The sequence below is a fragment of the Rhinolophus ferrumequinum genome, chromosome 4 (genome assembly GCF_004115265.2).
Source record: "Rhinolophus ferrumequinum isolate MPI-CBG mRhiFer1 chromosome 4, mRhiFer1_v1.p, whole genome shotgun sequence".
In the NCBI taxonomy this organism is placed as follows: domain Eukaryota; kingdom Metazoa; phylum Chordata; class Mammalia; order Chiroptera; family Rhinolophidae; genus Rhinolophus; species Rhinolophus ferrumequinum.
The window spans coordinates 76,688,088-76,700,342 of NC_046287.1; the positions used below are offsets into that span (position 1 = coordinate 76,688,088).

The 12,255-nt window shown below is 39.9% G+C and overlaps 1 protein-coding gene across 3 annotated transcripts in view; it reads right to left on the reverse strand.

Annotated features, from left to right (window-relative positions):
* SNX25 (sorting nexin 25) overlaps positions 1-12,255 on the reverse strand; it is a 100,138-nt gene that overhangs the window by 46,594 nt on the left and 41,289 nt on the right. The window lies entirely within an intron of this gene.

Consider the following 12,255-nt stretch of genomic DNA (forward strand, 5'->3'; position numbering starts at 1 on the left):
TTACGGCATTCTAAGATTTGATGCTACATTTGGCTGGTTTTATACGTTCTTTTGCTTTTCAATTAAAACCCAAGTGAGACACGAACTCATCCTAGTTATTTGGATTCCTCACAAAGCACATTCTTTTATTTCTCTGCTTGTGCAATATAAACATCAGTGCCTGCCTTACCACCTCAGAGAACAGGCTGTTAGAAGCAGTGTCGGCGTGCCACCTGGAGATTGTGGCGCACACTGCTAGCTGCCAACATACTTTCTTTCTTCCTCACTGTGACCCACAGTTTTATCAAAATAAGAAACGCACCTTGCTAAAGATGCTAACTTTCTCCCTAGCAGTCAGGGATGGCCATGTGACATCGTTCTAGCCTATGCGATATAAGCAGAAGTTGCTGCGTGGCAATTCCAGGAAAGCTTTTTAAAGGGGCAGACTCCACAGAAAAGTCTTTTTCGTTTTTTGGTGGTGCCCTTTCCCCCTCTTCCTGTGTGAAACAAGGATGCAGCCGGATGAAGGCACAGCAGCCACGAGGATGAAAGCCACAGGCTTAAGACGGTGCTGTTGAGAAGACAGGAGTTTAGGCCTCCAGTGCTGTCACTGAGCCATCTTAACAGCCCCACAACTGCCCATCCCGGGACATCTTGTTCCACGAGGAAAATAAATCCCTAACTTGTTTAAATCACTACATGTCAACTTGTTTCGTGGCCAAATGCCACTCCAACCGATAGAGCGTGCTTTGAAGACTCCATACATAGAGGAGATATCTCTAGGCTGAAGACACACTTGGGCAATGTTCCCCAAATGTCCTAGCCTTGCTAGGGCATTAATGATCAATCAAGTTTTCCAATGGAACGGCAAGTTACTGAACAGATGAGGAAACAGCTTACAAGAAGCATACACAAACCTGGAACCATCAATGTCGAACATTCCCTAACCAACCCTCATTTAAGCTTGGACTGCCATTCCCTCGGCAGTTGGCACTGGCCCTCTTATCCAACCCAGCTTCTTTGTCTCTTCGATATAAACCTGGACTTAAGCCAGGACAGTTTCTATACAGCTCTCCCAAAACTATAGTCACTTTCCAGGCTTTTGTTCATGCTGTTTCCTTCTGAAAACAACCTCTCTCCTTGTCCACCTAACTACATCTTACACATACTGCTTTTTCCCTCAGATCTTCCCGTCCCTCTAATTCACATTAACATTTCTCTTCTCTGAAATCCTAAATGACTTCTGCTCTATAACAGTACTTATTTATCTACTATTTTATGCTGCTTATTTAAAGAGTCACATTTCCACAACAGTGCTCTGTGAATGAAGAAAATGGTGTGCCCAGTTATTTCTGGGCCTAACACTTCTTCAAAAAATGGCAACACATCTGAGCCAAACACAAAATTGTGCCTTCATCTATAATAAAGATATGCTACCTTTTTTCTCTCCAACTTTATCATAAGCCTCCTTGAAGGCACGGCTTGTGTCCTGCATTCTCCTACCACACCTAGTCTGGCGCTGAACATATGGTAGGCACGCAGTACATGTTAATGGGTGCTATAGACTGAAAGTGGGTGTTCCCTTAAAATTCATATGCTGAAGCCTAATCCCCAATATGATGGTATTTGGAGGTGCAACCTCCGGGAGGTAATTAGGCCATGGGGGTAGTACCCTCAAGAATGAGATGAGTGTCCTTAGAAATAGACTCTAGAGAGCCCTCTTGCCACCAAGTAAGATTATAGCAAGAAGACAGCTGTCTATAAACCAGAGAGCAGACCCACACTGGACACCCAGTTTGCCGGCCTCTTGATCTTGGACTTCTCAGCCTCCAGAACAGTGAGAAGCAAATGTCTGTTGCATAAGCCACCCATTCTATGGTATTTTTGTTATAGCAGTCCAAACTGACTAAGACAATGAGCTATGTTAATAAGTGTTAACATCTGTAACACTGAACAGGTACAAATAATATTCTGAACAATCTGTTCCTTTGATATTCTTAGTGATTCATGCACTGGAACAAATGAGTCATCGATGGTACTGAAAAAAATACAAACCATATGAGTAAAGGGTTAAATTTTTAAAATGAATCCATAATATTATGTAATACCAGCTAACATTTGTAGATTCCTTTTATTAGGTACCAGGTACCTGTTTAGATACTTTAATGTATATGAGTTCATTTAATCCTCACCATAAGGTGTTACAATTATCCCCACATTACAGAGGAGGAAGTTAGAGTCCAGGTAGATTAAGAAATCTATCTAGGGTCTCACTGCTTTTAAGCACTAGGAACAAAATTATAACCTAGGGCCGCCTGACTCTAAAGCTCATGCTCTTAACCCTTTGCCTGCCACCCTAAAATTCAGTATAGATTAATGTCTACCTTGTCTCAGGCCTTTGAAAGCATGTAGGCATGGCCGATGCCAGGTCACCTTTCCAGCCTCACTGCCCTCTGTAGCGCTCTGGGATACCATTTCCCTGCCAAACCAGACCACATGCAATACCCCAAGCACACTCCAGCTCTTTCCTGACTCCCAGGGTTTCCTTTCGTTTCTCTGTTGCACACAACCTTTTCCCCTTTATCTGTTGAAATCCTATTTGTTCTTAAACACTCAGTTCGTGGCCATTCCTCTCTGAAGATTCTTAGGTTCCTCTCTTCTACCGGATGAAATATTTGTTGCTACCCATTTCTTTAGCTCTTACACTCCACTTCTGGCCTTAATGTCTTGCCTCATATTTAACTATTTATATCCACATGGGTCTCCTCTGCTGGACTCCTAACACCTTGATGGCAGGGGAAAGAATTCAAGGATCCACAACCAATTCCTCTTTATATACACTAGAGCCTCCTCACATGTGCTTCGCACATAGTAGGCCTTTGAACCTGTTCCTGAATTTGTAGAATTCACTTTCACTTGGTACCAAAAGGCCAAATAGGAAGTGAGTGATGTTTTCGTTCTCAACACAACCAAACAAACACACGCATCCTGATGTGGGCCAGTCTCAGCGGCACAGGGTGCCCAGTCCTGTAGGGCGCTGTTCAGGGAGAGCTGGCACTCACTTCCTTTCTTCCTCTAGAGGAGATGGCCTTGCTGCTGCCAAGTGGTTCAAGAATCAGAAAAGCTGATATTTGCAAACATTCTCTTGATCAGAAGAGCAGAGATTGTTAGGATATGTCTTTCCAAAAATATTATGTAAACTATTAAGAGAAAGCAGCATAACAAGAATTCAGCTCTTTTCCAACTCTAGCAAGATCCTACCTATTGTATCCCTTGTCCGAGGGAAAAGGAAAAAGTCCCACAAAGATAGTTGCCACCTGTCCCTCTGCGTTGCCACCTCACCTCTTTTTAGACTTATACATTTATCTAAGTTAATAAAGACTTAGCACATGTTTATATTTATGAACTCTTCCCATTAATCATTAACTTACCTGAAAGGCTACAGTTCTTCAAAATAATCACCTTAGAAATCTATAGACTTATTGTCCTTTTACTGTCAACTGTTCAGAACAGCTTTGGAATTCTATTAGCACTGATTTCAGTTATTTACAAGCCAAACCAAAAAAAAAAAAAAAAAAAAAAAGTCTCTTCATTTCATTAGGCACGCCTTACACAGGTTTTTTAAAAAAATATTACTTTAGGGATACCTTGGGCATGCACATGCTGCAATGTCTTAGCAGAGTCAAAGGCTGGACAAATCCTAGTCTCAGAAATACAGTATGTATTTGGTTCAAAATACTGTTTTTATTAAAATTAGCAAAGATGTATCATAGATTAGAATATCATATATATGTATGTATGTGTATGTATACACACATACAAATGTTTAAGAAAAAAATTAAGAACTTAACAATAATGTTTTCAGAGTTGCCACAGGCTGCTTTATACTAGTCTAGAGATAATGTTTTCTGTGACTTTAGTTAAAGCATCTGAGAAGAAATGCTGTGGTGATGTCAGCTAGCTAAACTGAGGCTGTTGCCCAACTTAGGAAGTGTATCAGAACAGTTAAAAATGTGAGCTCTGGCACCAGATGGCCTGTGTTCAGATCCTGACAACACTTACTGTGTCACCCTGGGGCAATGATTTAAACTTTCTAAAACTCAAGAGTCCTCATCTGTAAGAAGAGGGATAACAGTTTTTTTCCTCATAGGGTTGCTATAAAGATTAAATGAGAAAACATCTTTAAAATATTTGGAAGAGTGCCTGCCCCACAGTGAAAGTTCAATAAATGTTAACTATTATTATTGTTCCTTAACAGCACCGCTGACTCTTTAGAGAAGTATTATTTAAGGAGATGGTATGTGCGTGTTTCCATAAATTATTTAAATAGACTTCCTTTTCTCCTGACTACAGGAGTGCCTCGGCCTAACTCAATCTAAGACCAGCAGGGTCACGGTAATTGAACACAATCAATTTACTGACCCACCACGATGAGCAAGAGGAACCATGGGGCATCTCCCAAAGGGAAAGACAGAGTTCCTGGGGGATTCTGGGGACGGGGGAGTAGATGAAATGTAAGTGAAGCACGGTGAGATAGGCTCAAAACAGGGCTGTGTAAAGGCATCATTTTCAGGTAGATCCAGGGTCCCATTTCCTAGGAAACTGCCACGTTTCGATGTGGAATGCGAGCCCAGAGACCCCTTTTCTGCAGCTCTACCTGATAAATGATTCATGAGGCTGCTTCTCTGTGAAAGCGACTGACCGGGCACAAGCAGGATGTGTCCCTTCTTACTGACAGACCTGCAAACAGCTAAGTTTCTGAGAGTCTAGGGAAGATTTTAGGGAGCGCAGATTCTCAGCAAGTAAGAAAGCAGTAGTCACTCAAAGAAGGGAATCATTCTGACATTTTACAGCTGCTGAGTGTACTTGGAAGAAATATTGTTTCAGGTTAACTTTGCCGCCACGTTTAGTGTCTGTTCTCCCAGCCTGATAAATGGATGGGCAGACTGAACTTTCTCAGTGTGAGCCAATTTTTACTTTCTCTAAAGAAACATATGTTCATTGAAGGAAACAGGAAAACAGAAAACACACAAAGCACAACATTCAAAGTGACACCACGAGTAGCATTTGGTACATATATCTTTATAACCTTTTTTCTAGGCAAACATAGTATTTTGTTGTTTGATAAGACTGGATTTATTCTATAAATACTTCCTTAGAAGCTTTTTAATTTATCGATTCATAGTTACTACCTTCCAACAGTATGAAATATTCTGATGCAACACCATTGTTACACAGTAATCCATTCCAGAGATGCACCAAATTTTTTTTAACCAAGCCCTTATTGTTAAAAACTTTGGTTATTTTAGGCTTTACTCTACTTTAAATAAAATTTCAAGAAACATTGTTGGAGAAATCGTCCCATACATTTATGATTATTTCCCTAAAAGATAAATTCTATGACTAATAACTGTATCAAAAAGAATGCACATGCTGTGACTTGTTTTCATATTGCAAAACTGTTACAAAAAGGGAATAATTTATACTCCTACCAGCAGGTCTGTTTTCCTATACCCTTGCCAACCCTAGGTGTAATCAAATTTTTAATCTTCACCAATATTACAAACAAAGTATCTCATTTTAATTTTTTATGTATGAGTACTACTGAGGATAACAACAAGTCTCTGAGCTATCTTCTCATGAGGTGTGTTTAATGGTATTAAGTAGGAAGAGCCAGAGAGCTGTAGCACCAATAGGAAATATTTTCAGTTAAGACTCGGAGAAGTAAGAGGCTCTTTTCACTGAAGGGGCTATTAAGCCTATTTTTCATTTTTCTAGTGTGGAGAAGGCAGCTGATTCCACAGAAAGCTTAACGTATGCTTCCTAACTTTTTTCCATTCCTGGCAGACACAGCAAATTATAATATTTCAACAGAACACTGGGATAACCAGCCATCCCAAGCCCCACCCAGCCAACACCTTCATCCCCACACACCTATACACTGGATTTGAGTCACACCAGTTAGAAAGTTCTGGACCAGAGCAGCCTGAGGTGTCCTGACCTTATGTGTACACACACACACACACACACACACACACACACACACACACACTCTCTCTCTCTCTTTATGTTACATATACAGAAAATAACCTGGAAATATATATACTAAGTAGTAAAAGTTTTCATCTTCTTGCAATAAGTGATTTCTATTTTTCAATCTTGTTTATATCATTTAATCTTGCTAAAATAACTACAGTATCCTATATTCATTTTCTAGACCCCAGAGCCTACAGAAATTACATGTTACAGAAACAACCAAAGCTTTGTCACCCCTGGCGAGCTGGTGCCCTTTAGTTAACCTCAAGGAAGCCAAATTTTTCTGCTACCTGTATCTAGTTTTTACTAGTGCTCTTCATATTTTTATGTCAGCTATTAAAATCACAATAAAGTGTTCATTTATAGACTTACGTATAGCACCACTGCTATATGTTCTCAATTCTTACACAAAGCATTTCATTGAGAATGTTTACTAAATAGCATCTTTAGTTGCCTAGTTTTATGTTCTATATTGAAGATGTCCTAATGACTTTCTTACACATTTTGAGTGAAGTTTTTCTGAAATATTATGTGTTATCTCATCTCATCCATTACTCTATTCAAGTCAGGGTCTGAGAATTTTGTGGCCTTCTGATCAGCTATTTTTTCAGCTCTAATTGGGAGCCTAGCATGTCCTAAGAACTGTGCCAATGCATTACACGCATTTATCTCATTTAATTATCACCACAACCCTATGAAATAAGAACTATTTTCTTCATTTCATAGTTAACACTGAGGCTCAAGGTTTAAATGACCCGCCCAAAGTCATCCAGCTTGCATGCGGCAAAGCATAAGCAGACCAGGTCTGTGAAACCCAGGTCTATCTGACTCGAGTCCATGCTCATGGCAGGGTGGACTTTACATGCTGGACTGATCATTATAGGCTGACTTCTTACGTTGTTAACCCTCATCTACCTCTAGAAGAACTGCATTGCTGTCCAGTGCAGGGTCATCAAAAGACAGAGTATGTGTGGTCACTACTCAGTAAGAGTACTCAAGACGCATCATTTCCTCATAATTGTATTCCTCTCACTATTATCTATGTTCAACGTTATTTACATTGATTGGATCAGTATGTTGGAAATGCTGTATCTATAAAATGGTGTGCTACTGCAACTCTCTCCCCAATTCCACATTCAGGGATGCCATGCCAGTGGCTGTCAATTGACCACAGCTGGAGTATTAACACCACAGATGTCAGCAAATGCTCCAAGTCGGGGTTTCTTACCCCTCGGCACAAAAGCCAGTTTTTAAAATTACCAGCACACCGCTCTACCACTCTTCACTACTGTTCCTTTAGTAGACTTTGTGAATCATAGAATTACTTTCTGTTGAGTAGGCACGTAGCACCACAGTTTTTGTTTTTGCTTTTTTAAAGAAAAAAGCATTACCTATCCAGCCCACTCCACCCCCAGTGCTTGATGTTTCATTCTAAGAATAAAAAGCTCCATCCCTGGTCTTTCTCTACCTGTCACTCACTCCTCTCCTCTTCCCCGGAGAAGGAAGAGGTTTTTAATCTGATAATAGAGGAGAAGGAACGGGGCATGTGAGGCACAGCCCTTCTGTTCTCCTTCCTCTAAAGAACGTCTGTTCTCTGCCTCCCAGGCCAGCCAGAAAGTGGGCTCTGCACCTGCCAGGGAGCTGGGGAGAGAGGAAGAAGCAGGGAGAAAACGGATTGTTCTGGTCCAGGATTGCTAGGTGGGAAACAATGTCTAATTTGGAGACTCAGTTTTAGAGAGTACACTGCTTACATACAGAAACCACATTCTCCATGGTCTATCTGTAATAAAAGTGACATTTTGGTCTTCATTTGCCTTATTCCTTGGCCCTAAGATGGCTCGAACCTCAGGATGCAGAAAGGAGCACTGCTATTTATTGGTTCTCCTCAAACCCTAAAAATGAAACACTGAATTCCAATGGGCCACTGATAATTGATCAGTGTTCACCATAAAATGACATCCGTTTGCAAGCGTTGGTCTAATGATTCCAACAACATTAGCAGCAGCTAACAATTAGGAAAACGCAGATTCTGGGCCTCGTGCTGTACACGTGCTGACTTGTGCTCCCGCCTGTCATTCATTTCTTAAGCACATCCCCGGCCCACAGCGCCAGTGGTGCTCCAATTATAAGCACATAATAAATTCTTTAATTTCAAAGAGATCGTAAACTTCTTCATACCACAATTTCCCCTTCTTCTATCAAATTTTACATTGCTGCTAATACTTAATTACCTTTGCTCCTAAGTGAAAATAATCTGTGTTCTCCAATATGTTTAACTCGCACCTCTGTGCCCTCTGCTATTTCTCCAACACCAACAGAAGGAATTATATTCTGGAGTCAATGTACTTTTTAATTTCCATAAAACCGTAAGATCGCTGAGAACGTTTTTTATAGGTAGCCTTGCATTTTAATGAGTTTAACTAAATTTATATTTGTTTATTGTTTTCATAAAAAGTTGCCAGGCTTCTCTGTTTTTTACTTCATGAGTTTTCTTCTCCTGTCCACCCACACTAGCCTTTTCCTCAGCTATTTATATGTGCTGTTTGATTTCTGACATGGCGCATTAGTTTGTCTTAAGTTATGTGCAATTTCTTCTTTCACATTCCTCCATAATGTAATCCTATTTTACTGCTCGTGAGTCACGATATATTTTCAGAATCACTGTTCAAAACACAGAACATTCAAATAATTTAAATTCTTTTACACAGAAGACAGTGTTGATAATAATACTGTCTTCATGTGAAAATGTACCTAAACTAATTCAGAAGTGAAAATCTATCCCTTAATATTTAAAGAAAAAATATTTAGCAAATTCTTTCAGTAACTTACTCAATTGTTACTTACGATCTCTGAAGATAATCTATTCATTATGCCCATTGCCTCTTGCTATATCCTAGTAAAACAGGAAATGCCACATCAATCTCAGTATGTACTAAATAAAAGGTTTGCTTCTCTTCTCCAAGCTAAATAATTCTTCATCTTTTAAGTTTTAAAGCCTTCATTCATTATTAGAATTTCTCCTCTATTATTTTCAGATTCTCCATGTTGCTCTTTAAATGAGGGGTCAGAACTAAACAAATCCAGAACTAAAGTATCAAATAAAGGTTGGACTGGCAGCAAATGAAATTATGGCAGTGACGGGTTGTTATGATTTTATTACTACTCGTCTCTCTGGCAGTCCATGACCATCTTAAGATGATGGCACTTTCTGACAGTTTTGTTCTCTATAAATGATTCGTCCCTGCAAAGACTCAAAGACAGTAGAGAGTTATCTCCACCCCAGAGAAATTCTACAAGGTTGGTGCTGTGTGTCACTGCTGTTTTCTGCCCATCTGCCTCACAAGTCACACAGCTTTACATATGGGATTTGAACTAAGGTTTGTCTGACTTCAAACTTTTTGGCAATTGTCTAATCCAGGAAAGTAGTATATTTCCAACGCTTGAGTGCTAACCTGCTTCACTATAACTATACAACATACAGTACTGTCGAAAAATGACTATTTGCCTATTCCATATCCAGTCTTCTTTCTTCCTTAGTAAATATAATCCTCCACTTTTAACTGAGCCTAAGCCTGCCCAGAATAAGACTACTTATTATATCACAATTGTTCTGATCAACAAAACATAAGCAGAAATATCATGTAGCAGCTTCCAGAAATTGCCTTAAAAGACAGCTAGTGCATGACCGTGGCCACTGCCTTTCCTTGTCTTCATTCTGCTTCCGGCCATTTGGATATGAGGGTTGGCATTCTAGAGTACACCCTGAACCAAAAGGACTCTGGAATATATCCTTAGCATGACACAGCAGTGAGCTAGAGGGTCCCTGAGAACGGTGGAGCCCCTACAGCAGCCCAAAATGTCAGTTTTGCCAAGGCTGAGAAATCTCGGGTTAAACACATCTCTCAGGAAGTCCGGTGCTGAAATAGCCGTTGTTTATTATGATAACACGGTGGAATAATGAGGTATCCTGATTAATCAATATTCTCCTCAATAGAAGTACCATATATCTCAAACAGTGATAAACAGTTTTCAAAGAATTAGAATATAATGAATTGTATGACATGACATCTAGCCAAGACTTCAGATTGGTAGCACGGGGAAGAATATTCTATTTAAAAGAGATTCTCAATACTAGTCGCATGTTATAATCACCTGGGCAGACTTTAAAAAAAATACTGATGTCCAGGTTCCACTCCAGATAAGTAATATAAAAATTCCTCCATTTCATGGGGGAGAAAATAATTTTCGTTAGAGTACTTTTTACAAACACACTGAAAAATCAGACAGTGCAGGCACTACTGGTGGCACTCTTGGGCCATAATCTGCCCACTCCCTTCCAAGAGGTTCTAGTCAGGGCAGAACCTGTCATTTTCCTTTGTTTAATGTTTACTGTGATTCCTACTTCATCTTCAAAATAAAGGAACACACAGTCCTTTCTCTGGTAAGGCTGTAATTGTCAAGCTGCACTAATGGCTGCACCTTTGTTGTGGACTCCGGTTTGCCTGACTGCGGCCATCATCCCACCACCCACGCCAGAAGTGGGAAATCTCGTCAGCTGCCCTTTAATATCCTGCACCAAGATGACACTCGGTTTTATTGACAGAGTTGATCACTGCTCTTACTGGAAGACCCTGGAAAATTCAAAATATTACAGCCATCACATCCTCACTTTGACCGCTTGGATGCCAGAAAAGAAGAAACAGGAAGTAGCTAAGGTTGGTGAGACATCCAACTGTGTGTGTGTGTGTGTGTGTGTGTGTGCGCGCGTGCGTGTGTACAGAAGGTGCCAAAAAATGTACACATGTTTTAAGAGATGTTATCTATGTATCACTTTTCGAAGTTGAATTGAATTACGGTAGCAATGTGTAGTATGACGGTCGCTCTAAAGATGGCATTAATCAAATGAATGCCAGTGTCATGTTATCAGTATATATTGAGTATCACTATTTTAATACAGTCTTTTCCTTTCTTAAAATGTGTATACATTTTTTTGGTACCCTCTGAATTCTAAAGAAGCACTCCTAGCTCTATAATCCTACTGTGAAAGTATCTCAGTGCCCACTCAGATAAAAAAATAAACACTGTAGAACTTCAAATACCACCTTCAAGATTTGTTTGTTTCTTCGTTTTTAATGCATTCCAGTCTAGCAAAGTTAAACAATTTTATTTCCTTTAGAAAATACACATCTATCTTCCAAATAAAAGTGGACAATTTCATCAACTGCCTAGTCTAAATAAGACACATTCCCTGCCATAGGCAGCCAATCCTAAAATTTTATGAAGAGCAATTTAAAGATAGTGACCTAAAACACTAATCAAGTTAGACAGGAGAGTACTCTCTTTTTACCAGAAAAACAATAAAACGGTTCAGACTACGATTGAAAAAAGCAGCTCCATTAGTGCTAGGAACTTGATAAGCCACATGGTGGCAGGTTATTAGACAGAAGTCTGATAAAAAGTGACTTTGCCTGTCAATAACAGTAAGCAGAACTGACTCTGGAATGAAGAACAATTTTTCTACCAGATAAACAATAAGGAGTCAAGTAACAAGATAATTTATGCAACACTACCTACTTTTTGAGCAAAATGATCAGTCTCTGCCATTGCAGAGTTATTCCTAGTAGCCTCTCTGGTTGGAGCTGTGCAAGATGCAGAGAATAAAAGATATCCCCCTCCCCCAGGTCTGTTCCTAAGATACAATGAGTAGGGACAGCAGTCCCATGAATAAAAGACATACCAGTGTCATACCAGAACTGCTTTGCAGCAAAGCCCAAGGAATTGTCTCATAGTCACAGGTCCAGGGGAAGCTGCCTCAGGATAAGGCAGTATGTACAAAAGTATTTAGAAAGTAACTCTGGGTGTGTACGAGGTGTGATCACAAAATACGATGAATGTTTAAATTTAAAAAAAAAATTATTACAGTAACAGACACACTGCCAATAATCCCCTTCAAAAAACTTCCCCTTACTTCGAACACACTTATGCTATTGTTCTTGCCACTTTCGGAAGCAGTACTGGAAGTCCTGTTTCGTGAGTGTCTTTAGTAGGGCTGTCATGGCTGCCTCGATGTCCTGAATCATTTTGACTTTGGGGAAGAGCCAGAAGTCACATGGTGCCAGATCCGGTGAATAAGGTGGATGAGGACACACTGTAATGTTTTTTATTTGACAGAAATTGCCGTACCAGAAACGATGTGTGACACAGAGCACTGGCATGATGGAGGATGAAGTAAAGACACTC